The sequence below is a fragment of the Notolepis coatsorum genome (assembly GCF_963971535.1).
Source record: "Notolepis coatsorum genome assembly, chromosome: 12".
Classification (NCBI taxonomy): Eukaryota; Metazoa; Chordata; class Actinopteri; order Aulopiformes; family Paralepididae; genus Notolepis; species Notolepis coatsorum.
In genome coordinates, this window is record NC_140176.1 from 97,254,339 (window position 1) to 97,266,839 (window position 12,501).

The 12,501-nt window shown below is 45.1% G+C and overlaps 1 protein-coding gene across 3 annotated transcripts in view; it reads left to right on the plus strand.

The window, feature by feature from the left end:
* The first annotated feature begins 771 nt into the window (after positions 1–771).
* syk (spleen tyrosine kinase) overlaps positions 772–12,501 on the plus strand; it is an 88,457-nt gene continuing 76,727 nt past the window's right edge. For all 3 annotated transcript variants that reach the window (XM_084326740.1, XM_084326741.1, XM_084326742.1), the window contains exon 1: positions 772–920. The gene's annotated coding sequence lies outside the window, so the exon portion shown is untranslated. The remainder of the gene's footprint in view (positions 921–12,501) is intronic.

The window sequence follows — 12,501 nt, forward strand, 5'->3', positions numbered from 1 at the left end:
TGTTATTTAGAGTTAGTGTTTGTTTGGAGTTGAGAGTCAGACACAAGTGAACAACACATCACTAGTGAAGAACGCATCACAAGTGACTAAAATATCACATGTGAACACCCCACTTGTGGAAAAATACATGTGATTATTTTGCATGTGAATAACATACATACTTTCATATTCATGACTTGCATCAATTAGTTAATAATAATAATAATAATTAATAGTATTATAATAATACAAACATTAATAATAATAATACATAATAATAACAATAATAATAACAATAATAATGTGCTAATGTGTGATCTGTGAAGCATAATTTGTCACTACAATGACTTACTCTACCTGTAGTAACATTTATGTTTGAATGCAATCCATTGTATACTGTATAATAGCCTTTCATGAAGGGACATATAACACATGATGTTCTTAGGTTATTAAATTCCATGTGTTATGAATATTCATAACAGTCTCAAGCAAGTAAAATGACACGTTAATAAGCCACCGTAATGTTTGGTACCAGTTCTGTCCTCAGTGTGGCTTACAGCCTGCATCGGTCAGTGTTTCACATAAAATAAAAAAAGGAAGTAATGACATCAACACATTTGAAAAACTCAAGGAAGTAGCCAAAATGAGGAAGCCTAAAAAACCTGAAAAGAAAAAAAAACTCCCACTTCAGGCTGTATGCTGTGTCTCAGTGACAAGATAATATACCTCTTGATCAACTCCCCACAGTCACATCTGTCATTACATTCTCCACAGCTCAATCATTGGTTTCTACAGAAGAAGTGGTTCCCTCTGATGCAACAGAACAACCACAGCTTCCCTTCTCCACGTCCTGTCAGGGGTTGATGCTTGCTGAGTTAGGGTCTTCTGACTCCTCTCTGCTCAGGGGCTGCATTAGAAGAGGACTCACCCTCTGGAAGAAGGTATTGTACCCATGTTGACCACAGCATTTCATAGTGAGACCGGCTTAGATAAGACATGGTAGGCGCTGGCCTGGTACAGTAGTAGAGGTTAATTGTGTATTGAGTACTTTAGTAGAAGGGTTCGTCTGTCTCTGTTTATTGACATGACATTGGACAGAAGCAGCATTTGTGTGTGACGTGGCTATTTTGTTAGTAACTTTAAATTTTAGACAGACCTGCTCACAGGTTAAAAGATGTAAAAAAAATATATATATATAAAAGAGCGATTATTAACAGGCTTCACTTTGTTACTGCAGCAACCCGCACAGTTCATTTGCTTGTGGGGCTATTTCTGTGATGTTCTGTGTCAGATCTGCCGTATACAGTAGGGTGACGATCAGTGTAAAGTCACATGTATTTTGTTTTCATCTGGCCTTTTTTCAAGCCTTTTATCTGCCAAGGCTTTTGTAGCTCGCAGAGAATTACGAAACACGGCCTGCTGCTAGAGATTGTTGACATTTTAGTATCACGTCACTTCTTTTTAGCATTTGTGATCCGTTTGCCGTTTACAGTATAGAATAAGTAAGTTTGATGAATCTCATTCTAGTTTGTGATGTATTGGGTTCAGTGTGTTTCTGGTTTTCTTGGTTTGTAGTCTGTTTTCTATTAGGTAGAGACATGTTTTCTAAAGGTTTTCATCTTCATGTTGGTATCTGTTCCGTATCTATACAGGTGCCTGACGTGTATATACTGTATACTATAGCAACTTCAAAACATTCAGAAATCGTTGAAAATTGTATTATGGCACTGCTGTAATACACCTTTTTTTAGTGCTGTCAATAGATAAAAAATTATTAACTAATTAATCTCACAAGATTAAAAATTGCATTTTTCTACTTAAGACCGAAGCTTGTAACAGATATTTACTTGAGTAAAATCATGGAATTAATGTAAAATCAACACAAAGAAAGTATATTTAGATTAAAATACTATTTTAATAGCTTTCTTTGAATACAGTTTCTCTCCTGTGAAATACAAATGTTCAACAAAACCATCAACATTGACTTAGCTAGACCGCGTTCTTATATTATATTGAACATTTTCACTCCATAGATTCATCTAGATACATTTTTTTTAACGCTTTAAATCATTTAAATAACTTTTTTTTATATTAAAGAACTAAATGTTGGTTGTTTCAATGAGACAAACTGCATCATTGTAAGTGAACTGCCTTCAAGCCGTGATGGGATTTGATGGGATTTGGTGTGGAAGTGACTTGTGTATCAGAAAGGATTTTTTTTCATGATTAAAACATCTCATCACTAACTAATTTCTAAGCAGTGCATTTCACGTGAAAATCTTGCATTTGCAAATGTTCTCAATGGCAACAAATTGTAATCATTAGAACATTAGATACTTTACATAGATCATTAATACTGGATACTAGTCACTGTAATATCCTACGGTCATAGATCAGGGGATGCTCTGTGTATAGTGTCTGTGGACAGTTTCAGTACAATGCTTTATTATATATATTATTATATATATTATTATATATATTATTATTATATATATTATTATTATTATTATTATTATTATTATTATTATTATTATTATTATTATTATTATTATTATTATTATTATTATTATTATTATTATTATTATTATTATTATTATTATTATTATTATTATTATTATTATTATTATTATTATTATTATTATTATATATTATTATTATTATTATTATTATTATTATTATTATTATTATTATTATTATTATTATTATTATTATTATTATTATTATTATTATTATTATTATTATTATTATTATTATTATTATTATTATTATTATTATTATGTTGCTAGGGAAAACTACAGGTGATTCCCAGTTGCAGTGTTTTATACAAATGTGTAGTAGATCATTTAGTGCAGCACGACAGTATTTCAAATTTAACAGTTTAAAATTAATTGAATGTATTGTTCAATTAGCTCAAGGCTCAACCATTGACTGACCATCATTTGGATTCCTTAACAGTCAGTTGAGTCTTTGTAGTTAGTCATGTATGATGACAGATGGTAGACCAGCCTTTCCCTTTCATGAAAAAGTAGCATGATATTTAAAAAGAAAAGAAAAAAGTGTCATAGTATTTCTATAATTCTTTGGTCACTAAGGATGATGGTAGTGACTGAAAATAACTTATGGAAATACCATGATATTACCATCGGTATTATGGTTTAAATTGGATTATAAAATAAGATAAAATAAGATAATCCTTTATTAATCCACTTTGGGGAAATTCGGGTGTCAAAGCAGCATGGGGGGGGGGGACAGAGCTTCACATTCCTATACAGTCCAGTATCTATATATACACTATAGATACAATATAAAATATAAATACAAATACAAATACAATACGATATCATTAAAAAAAAGTACAAATACAAGATAGTCCAGTGATATGAGTCTCTAGTTCTCAAGTCCCGAGTTCTAACAGTGATAGTTACATCTCATTACTGGCTATCGCGTCTCGCTCTGCCATTGAGATAACCTCTTATCTCCACGCACCTAGCGTGCACGCGAAACAAACAAATGCACCCACTTGCACGTGACCCCGCCACTCCCATGCGTCCTATATGACGCCGGAAATGGTCACGCTCCACCTTCCTCATTTCGTTTCCACAACACGGAAGAAGCAGGGCACTTCATGAGCTGGTCGTTATGAAGCATAAGGAGGAATTGCATAATGTTGGGGATTCGCCAGAGGTTCACCAGCCCCCGGTACTTTCTCGGCACTTCCTAACAGCGCAGTGGTCCTGTGCTGGGTTTTCCTCGTCTTGTGACAGCGGACCGAGGAACGTCGCGCGACGGCTAGCAGTCGAGCTAGGTCGTGCACAGGTAAGACCTGCGTTAGCAGGCATTGGTACTGGCATGGATAGTACTCCTCTGTGTCTCGTGAGACGACCGGGTGATGTATTGACGCGGGGGGTGGGATATTTGGATGAACGTGGTCTTAATGACACACTGTTTGATGTTTTTCCAAGTATCCCAGCGCGCGCAGCTAATGCTAATGCTACGATGTTTGGGGCTCCGTTCCCATGTACCCCGCAGGGGTTGTTGCCACTTTTCCCTCCTCTTAACCGTTTCATTGCTGAAGGTCAATCTGTGTCTGATGTTGAGGGTTTTGCTGAGGCTTTTTTACCCTTTACACGGGTAGAGGGGCTGACGACGGGGCTCAGGTCAGGTGTGCCGTGCTTAGAGAAGCAGGTAGCATCGGTCCTTTGCCCCGACATGGTTGAACGGTATCCCACCCGGAAGCCGACGCCGGAGGGCGAGTCGGCCCGGCAGGTGGCTGAGTGGGCTGATGAAGCTTATATCGCCGCAGGACAGAATTGAGCAGCAACCAATAACATTGCTCAATTGGCTGCTTTTCTGTCCAAAATGGTGTCGGGTGGTGGGGCCTTAGGGGGGCCACACCGCACAGCCAGAGGTGAGAGCACGGCCTCGCCAGCGGCCCCGCCTGAGATACCCTGGGCACAAGGAAAACAGGTGATCACAAGGCCGACAGCCTCGGCGGCCGAGGGATCGGCTACATTAGATGAGCACGCCCTAAAAAACCGTTGCCATCTAGCTGTGTCTAGCCCGCTTTCCGGTCACTCCCCCCCGCTACGCTACGGGACACAGGGCTCTGATTTGTCCCCTTTGGCTGCGGGCTGTGGCCTTCCAGTGAAGCGCAAGCGGCCCCACGTTACGCTTTTTATGGTGACAGGGGCTGACACCCAGTTGCTAGCTAGGCCTGGGTCTGTCTATGAGAATGCTATGCTGTCACGCGGCTCCCACACCACACGTCCTGTGTCTGTGTTTGGTGAGCCTGGTGTTGTATCTGTAGACGGAGCAGGGCTTCCTGTATAAATATTTTTTTGTCAGATGGGGAACTCTAGGCCCAGGAGGTCGCAGCGTGGGTTTCCCCCGCCCTCGCCAGGCCGGGTATTACGCTAGTGCCTCCCCCGACCAGAAGACCGGCGGTGGTCAGTCAGGCACACGTAATTTGGGTGGTAGTAATATCACTACAGGCAGGGCCGCCTCAGGGGGTGTGCGAGCAGTGCAGTCGCACAGGGCCTCGCGGGAAGGGGCCTCGCAAAATAAAAAATAAACAAAAATAAAAAAAAAAAAATTTTATTTATTATTTCTTTTATTTTTTATTTTTTTTATTTTTTTTATTTTTTTGCGAGGCCCCCCTTCCCGCGAGGCCCTTTTTCATCACATACCTAAAATCTAGTTTTGCTTATATGCTTATATATTTCACATTAGACACGTTTGTAGAATGTGTCTGACTTGTTCCTGGGTCTGCACCTGGGTCACTATTGGAGCTCTGGTGCTCTGCAGCAGACATACTATTGGTTTCAACGAAGGGAGTGGTTACTTACATCATGTGTAGTACGCCGCCGGAAACTTAAACGAAGAAGAAAAAGAAGAGTCAGCTGCGTTCGACTATTTCGCGCGTGCAGCTTTTGACTATTATGCTTAGTTATGCCAGCCAAGGTTGGTCATTATCAGTCGGTCAGTCACCAAGGAACGTTGACGAAAGGCGGGACAAATGGCCGGAGCCTTGTCATGATGCAGTCGGGATATAGACATGATGATGTCGGCTAGTAGCTAGCTTAGCTAAAGGCTATCTAGCGTTAGCTAACCTAGAGACATGCAGCCAAGATGAAGAGGATGGTCGTTTGGCAGATGAACTTCGTCAACTCCACGCGGTTGTCTCCATCCTCTTGGACGTTTGGTGAGTTTTTAACCTATTCTATTAACTCTATTCTATTCCCGCCGTGGACATCGCTCTCTCTCTCTCTCTCTCTCTCTCTGGAGCTAAACTGGCCGACTAGCTATTGTAGTACTACTAGTAGCTAACGGTGTGTGCCTGGTGTCAGCACCTGGCTGTATGTAGCCGCATAGCTTGCTTCTGCGTTAGCTAATGGTTAGCGATAGCCTGGTTGAGCTAACTGTTAGCCAGTTAGCTGTTTAGCTTCGACGTTAACTGCCGGCTGCGCTCGGCTGGGAACGTTCGTTTGATGCTATCAGTTAGCCTTGAGTTAGCTGTTAGCTTGTGCTACGACCATTGACATTAGCCGTGAGAATAGCAGGGGGTTCTGGCACTCTGACTACGACATCATCTTTGACAGAAGATGTAGTCGGGCCTGCACCATGACAAGGCTCTGGCAGCAGCTTATTTTTGTCCCGACAGCGAGAGGCCTTTCGTCAACGTGGAGACCTGTGTTGCGGCCTTTCGCCCTGCGTTCCTTGGTGCAGGTAAGATTAATGAAAATGTCATGACATTACCCCACTCTTCCTTCCTTCCCCTCCCGAATGTTTTGTTAATAACAATGTTTTTTTCCAGGCAAAACATATGCTACTTCACAACATTTGGAGATACGACATGTGCTGTGTGTGAATGTCTTGGTCGTTTGTGTAGCTTGGGTAGCGTTGGGCCGTTGGCCAAAGCTGTGTGTGGCCTGGTGTCACAGTACCTGGCTAGCCTATTTAGCTGATGTCGGCCATTGGCTCCTTGCTGCTTTGGTTTCTCTGGTATAGACCCTCTTCTCTTTGGATTTAAGTGTTGATCTTTGTCCTTTTGGATCTCTCATACATGCTCTCTCTCTAACACACACACACATGCTCTCTCTCTCTCTCTCTCTTTCTCTCTCTCTCTCTCTCTCATACATGCTCTCTCTCTAACACACATGCTCTCTCTCTCTCTCTCTCTCTTTCTAACACACACAGTCTGCCTATGGCGGCCTTTCTCGATGGCTAGGCTGTGCTCGCTGAGTCTGTACATAGTCAAGGATCTTCAGTCACAGTGCTCAGGTATTCTGCCACTGTGTACTCTCTGTTTAGGGCCAAATAGCATTTCAATTTCTTTCCAATGTGTCTCTCTCTCTCTCTCTCTCTCTCTCTCTCTCTCTGTACACTGTATATTGACTGTAGAACGGGAGCTCTCTCTCGCTCTCTCTTTTGCTATATGTTGACTGTATCATGCCCCGCCTCGGGCAGCGCTATTATTTAAGAATATGTTGACTGTATGAAAAAAATAATAATAATAAAATATATATATATATATATATATATATAAAAAAAAATTTAACCTTTTGGGGGGGGGGGGGGGGGGGGGGGGCTCGCGTTAAATCTCGCACAGGGCCTCGCATTTCTCCCAGGCGGCCCTGACTACAGGGCTACGGTGTGTAGGGACTCACCCTATCGGGCAGCGTGGGGACCACACACCATGCATGTCCAGCTGCAGAGCAGGCTGTCCTCAGCAGTCTATGCCAGGAAGATGCTCAGTGGGGGAGCATGTCACCAGGGGTGATGGCCGCTCCCCCCGTACCACGCCGGCCCTTTCTGTCGGGGTCCCCCCTTGGGTGCGATTGCCTCGTTGGTAGAGTCAGGGTGCGATATCCCGGCTACGCGAAACACCCTCCTCGCACGGTTGGCGAGTACAGGGTTGGCAACGCACAGCGGGTGGGTCCGGGCCTCCTATCTACGGTTCCTGGCGGACCAGCGCCAGTTGGCTGCGGGTGCGCTTTGGGATTATCATCACGTATGGCTACAGGAGTGCCATATGTCGAGGTAGATGGAGAGAACGCTGAGGCGGGGGCTTGTGCTGCAGTTTGCGCAACCCCACCTTCCGTTTTTGGGTTTGGTCCAGACCCTTTTGTCAGGGTCTGCAGCGGTGACAGCTCTGGCCGACGAGATCCAATCTCTGTTGGCAAAGCAGGCCATCGTCATTGTCCCGAAGGAGGACGCGATGTGTGGCGTTTACTTACGGTATTTTCTGGTGCCCAAGAAATCGGGAGGTGTCAGACCTATACTGGACCTGTCCGCGTTCAATCGGCTGATTGTGGCGAGACGGTTCAGAATGTTGACCATCAAACACCTGCTAAGCGCTGTCAGAGTGGGGGACTGGTTCACCTCCATAGACCTGAAGGATGCGTACTTTCACATCCCGATCTTCCCTCCTCACAGGAAATTCCTTCGCTTCCTCTTTCAGGGCATAGCGTACGAATATCAGACCCGGTGAGAGGCAAGTGGAAGCGACTGATGGTTCCCGTGTCAGTACTGGGGGATCTCGACCACTGGGGGAGGCCTGGTGTCCTTCTGGTCCTCAAGCGGCTCGGCCACCGGGTGGTGGGCGAGCATGTGTTGATCAGGACGGACAATACAGCGTCAGCGTCGTATATAAACAGACAGGGAGGAGTACTGCGCAGCCTGAGGGTTCTCCACATCCCCGGCAGGGAGAATGTGGGTGCAGATGTGATGTCGTGGGGCGGTCCTCATCCCAATGAGTGGGGACTACGTCCAGACATAGTCAGGCAGTTCTGGGGCCAATTCGGGGAGGCCTCGGTGGATCTGTTTGCGAGCAGACAGTCCCACCAGTGCCCCTTGTGGTTCTCGGTCAGTCGGAAGGACAACCCCCCTCTGGGGGTGGATGCCTTCTCGATGTATCCGTGGCCGCCCGGGATTCTGTACGCGTTCCCCCCCATACACCTGATAGCTCAGCTGTTGGCGCGGGTGCGTCGGGAGCGCAGGACTGTGATCCTGATCGCGCCGGACCGGGGCACGGCTGTGTGGTTCCCAGTCCTAGTTCAGCTCTTGGTAGCCCCGCCGTGGCCTGTTCCATGGTCACAGCGGGCCCTCTCTCAGGCATGCGGAAAGCTGTGTCTGCCCCCTGTTCTGGGGCAGCCGCTGATGGCTTGGCTGCTGAGAGGGTGAATCTGGAGGGGATGTGTCTTAACCCTACTGTGGTTAACACCATCCGGAACGCAAGCGCTCCGTCCACTACCGCGGTTTACGCAGGTAAGTGGCGTATTTTTCAAGAGTGGTGTGAGGTTGGGGGCCTGGACCCGGTGTCCTGCCCCCTGGACTCTGTTCTTTCCTTCCTCCAGTCTATCCTGAATAGGCTGTCGACTTCGAGAGTGAGGGTATATGCTGCGGCTATATCCTCTTGTCACGTGGGTTTTGAGGGCGGTACGATGTTCAGCCACCCTCTCATGAAACATTTCCTGCTTGGCGTTCGGCGTATCAAGCCTGTGGAACATTCTCTGTCTCTGAGTTGGGACCTCCAACTGGTCCTGGGCCGGTTGTCGGAGGCCCTGTTTGAGCCTATTGAGCAGGCGCCATTGGATCGGCTGTCCTTTAAGACCGCGTTCCTTTTGGCCATCACCTGGGTCACGTGGGTGAGCTGTGTGCTCTCTCGGTGCGGACTGAGTGCCTGTTTATTCGGGCCGATAGCGTTGCGACTCTGAGGCCTAATCCGGTCTTCATGCCAAAGAATATCCGGAGCTCTTTTCGCTCCAGGGATATTGTTGTTCAGGCGTTTCATCCGCCTCCTCATGCTAGTTGGTTGGAGGCGGGCCTTCACCTGTCGTGTCCTGTCCGTGCACTGAGGGTTTACCTTAGTCGGACGCAGGATCTCAGGGCTTCCGATCAACTTTTTGTTTGTTACGGTGGCCCTCACGCGGGTAAGGCGCTATCCAAGCAGCGCCTGTCACACTGGTTGTGCGAGGGCATTGCCCTTTTCTACACGTTGGCTGGACAGGTCCCCCCGGGGGCGTCAGGGCGCATTCCACTCGTGGTGTGGCGGCCTCTGCTGCCCTGTTAGGGTGGGCCTCGGTGGAGGACATCTGTGCTGCGGCCTCCTGGTCCTCCCCGGGTCCTTTCGTCAGGTTTTACCTCATGGACATGACTGGGGGTTCTGTCTCCCAAGCGGTTCTGAGGTCTGGGACCTCTCCTGCATCCCGCCATCAGGTGGGCTAGCAGGGGTGTGTGGGTGTGGACCGTGGGGTGCTGGTCACACGTGGTCCCGCCTGTGCTGTGCGTTCAGGGGTGCCTGGTTCCCCCTTTTTCGCACTTTGGTGGAGTTGACTGCCTCCCCCCCTTCGTTAGGACGGGCGGGTGGACGGGACTCCCCTCCTCCCTGGCTGGGGCTTACGGGCCCTCAGGGGGTGCACTTGTTGGGCCTCGCGTCTGCTCTACCCATTATCTCAATGACAGAGCAAGACGCGATAGCCAGTAATGAGATGTAACGAAAGGTTATTCTATAACCTAGTTACATGAATACTGGCTGAGCGGCTCGCTCTTAGCGCCCTGAGGTCCCTGGGATGTTTTCCGGTTATGGAAATCGAACTGGGAAGGTGGAGCGTGACCATTTTCAGCGTCATATAGGACGCATGGGAGTGGCGGGGTCACGTGCAAGTGAGTGCATTTGTTTGTTTCGCGTGCACGCTAGGTGCGTGGAGATAAGAGGTTATCTCAATGGCAGAGCGAGACGCTCAGCCAGTATTCATGTAACTAGGTTATAGAATAACCTTTCGTTCTGGCAGCAGTTCCGGCCGTCCGAGCCCTTGGTTGTAGAGCCTGATGGCTGCCGGTATAAAGGACCGGCCCAGGCGGATTGTGGTGTGTCGGGGGGGGGGGGGGGGGGTGATACCATGGTATTGTCTAAGTACTAAATTGGTGCCACGGTGATACATGACCTTTACCACGGCAGTATCATGGTAAATTGTGGTAAACCTGAAATTACTGTCATGTGAATTCTGTATACTTCAGTTAGTTAGACAGTAAATTATAACACTACCTCATGCATACTGCACCTTATGTGACACTGTGAATACTGTATATTTCAGTTAGTTAGATAGTAAATTATATTGACTTATTTGTTTACACTGCTTGTGTTGTTTTTACTACCTGTACCCCCCATCCCCATCCCCCATGCTGCTATGATGCCTGAATTTCCCCAAGGGGATCAATAAAGGAATATCTTATCTTATCTTATCTTATACTACCGTGATACGGTACTCTTTTTCCTAGGGGTTTACTGGTTGACAAGAAGAAGCATCATAGAAGCATCGACTATGAATTTCCGCTGATGTGCTAAAAGTGCTTCTGACGGACATTACGTCAGCAAGATACTTATCTTGAGGCGAACATGCTATTATGTAAACACAGTATAACTCATGCTTCAGTCAACGGAAATAACCCAAACATCCCATGACATGCCGACATCCGAGCAAACACAACTCAATTAATGCAACCACCACGCAGCGTGAGTTGCTTTGGCTAAGGATGAAACCACTGTTCACACACAGTAGTAGTAGTCCAAAGGTCAATGGGTGAAAAGTGCTTGAAAAGTTAATATAGTCTCGTCTGCCTTTTCAAGCTCACCTCACTTAAGTTGTCATTTCTGATATTTTCATTTGTGTGTTGGAAGTTGCAGTGGGTCATTTGCACACATGTGTATGCATGCATACATCATATTAAACAATAACAATGCCCCGGTTCTCATAATCTGTAGGTATAATTGATGAATTCACAATACTTTCTGATGGCCTCATACCAGTATATTAACCAATGTGAAATACATTTTCTCAAAAGCAAGGTTTGGGGACATTTGATATTCAATGGTACACAGTGTGGTTGGGTAGATACATAATGAAGGATATTGTCATCAAAGTTGTCATTTCAGTGTGTAATTAATCTCATTCTGCCATTAGACTCAATTGCCATTAGTCATATTATGTACTGTAGGCCTACTATATCTAACCTGTAGTATAGGTTACTATATCTAACCTGTAGTATAGGTTACTATATCTAACCTGTAGTATAGGTTACTATATCTAACCTGTAGTATAGGTTACTATATCTAACCTGTAGTATAGGTTACTGTATCTAACCTGTACTGTATCTGTACCCGCAAAACCCTGATCTTGACAGTTGATCTCTGCACCGTTGGTGATATGATTTCTTCTTAATTCCCAAATTTTTTTGCATAAATATCAGTGTAAACAAGCATTTTCCACCTTAATTTTACATTTTCCGTTCCATTCTCTAACCAAGCTTCTTTTTGGACACGCTGTCCTGAACATTGACCGTGATGGTACTGATAGGGCTGGGTACCGTTCACAGTTGAACCGGTACCGGTACCAGTTCCTCGAATTCGGTATCGTTACCCAGCGGTACCTTTTCCGGTACTTAATTCCCTATGTAATAACACTTTTATTTCAGTTGTAAAAAGAAAACTTCTCAATTTGAACATTGTTATTTATTTAGAACATGTTGTTATTTATTGTTGTACAGTATTATGTTTTTAAATATCAACATGATCTGGCCATCCTCAGTAAATATAACTCCTCTGACCTCGTCTGGTCTTTCCAAAGAGAGATAGACAGTAATATCTATATTTGTGGAAAAGGCTCCCTCTTGTTGAGCATATTACACTCTTATACTAAACTTAAATGTGCTACCGATTGATCTAGTGCAGGGGTTCTCAAGCTTTTTTTATACCACGACCCCATTTTATTTAGGATTTTTTTTGGCGACCCCACACTTAATGTATAGCGTAATTTCATTCATTTTATTACAGCACTATGTTATCAATGCACATTTATAAAACTAGGCATATTTAGCCAAAATATGTTGCCAGAACATTAAAAAAATATATATATATTTCTTTCCTCTTTTTTTTGACCAATGTGCACTGCACTGTCACCTACCCACGACCCCACTTTGGGTCGCAACCCATAGTTTGAGAACCGCTGATCTAGTGTGAATCGG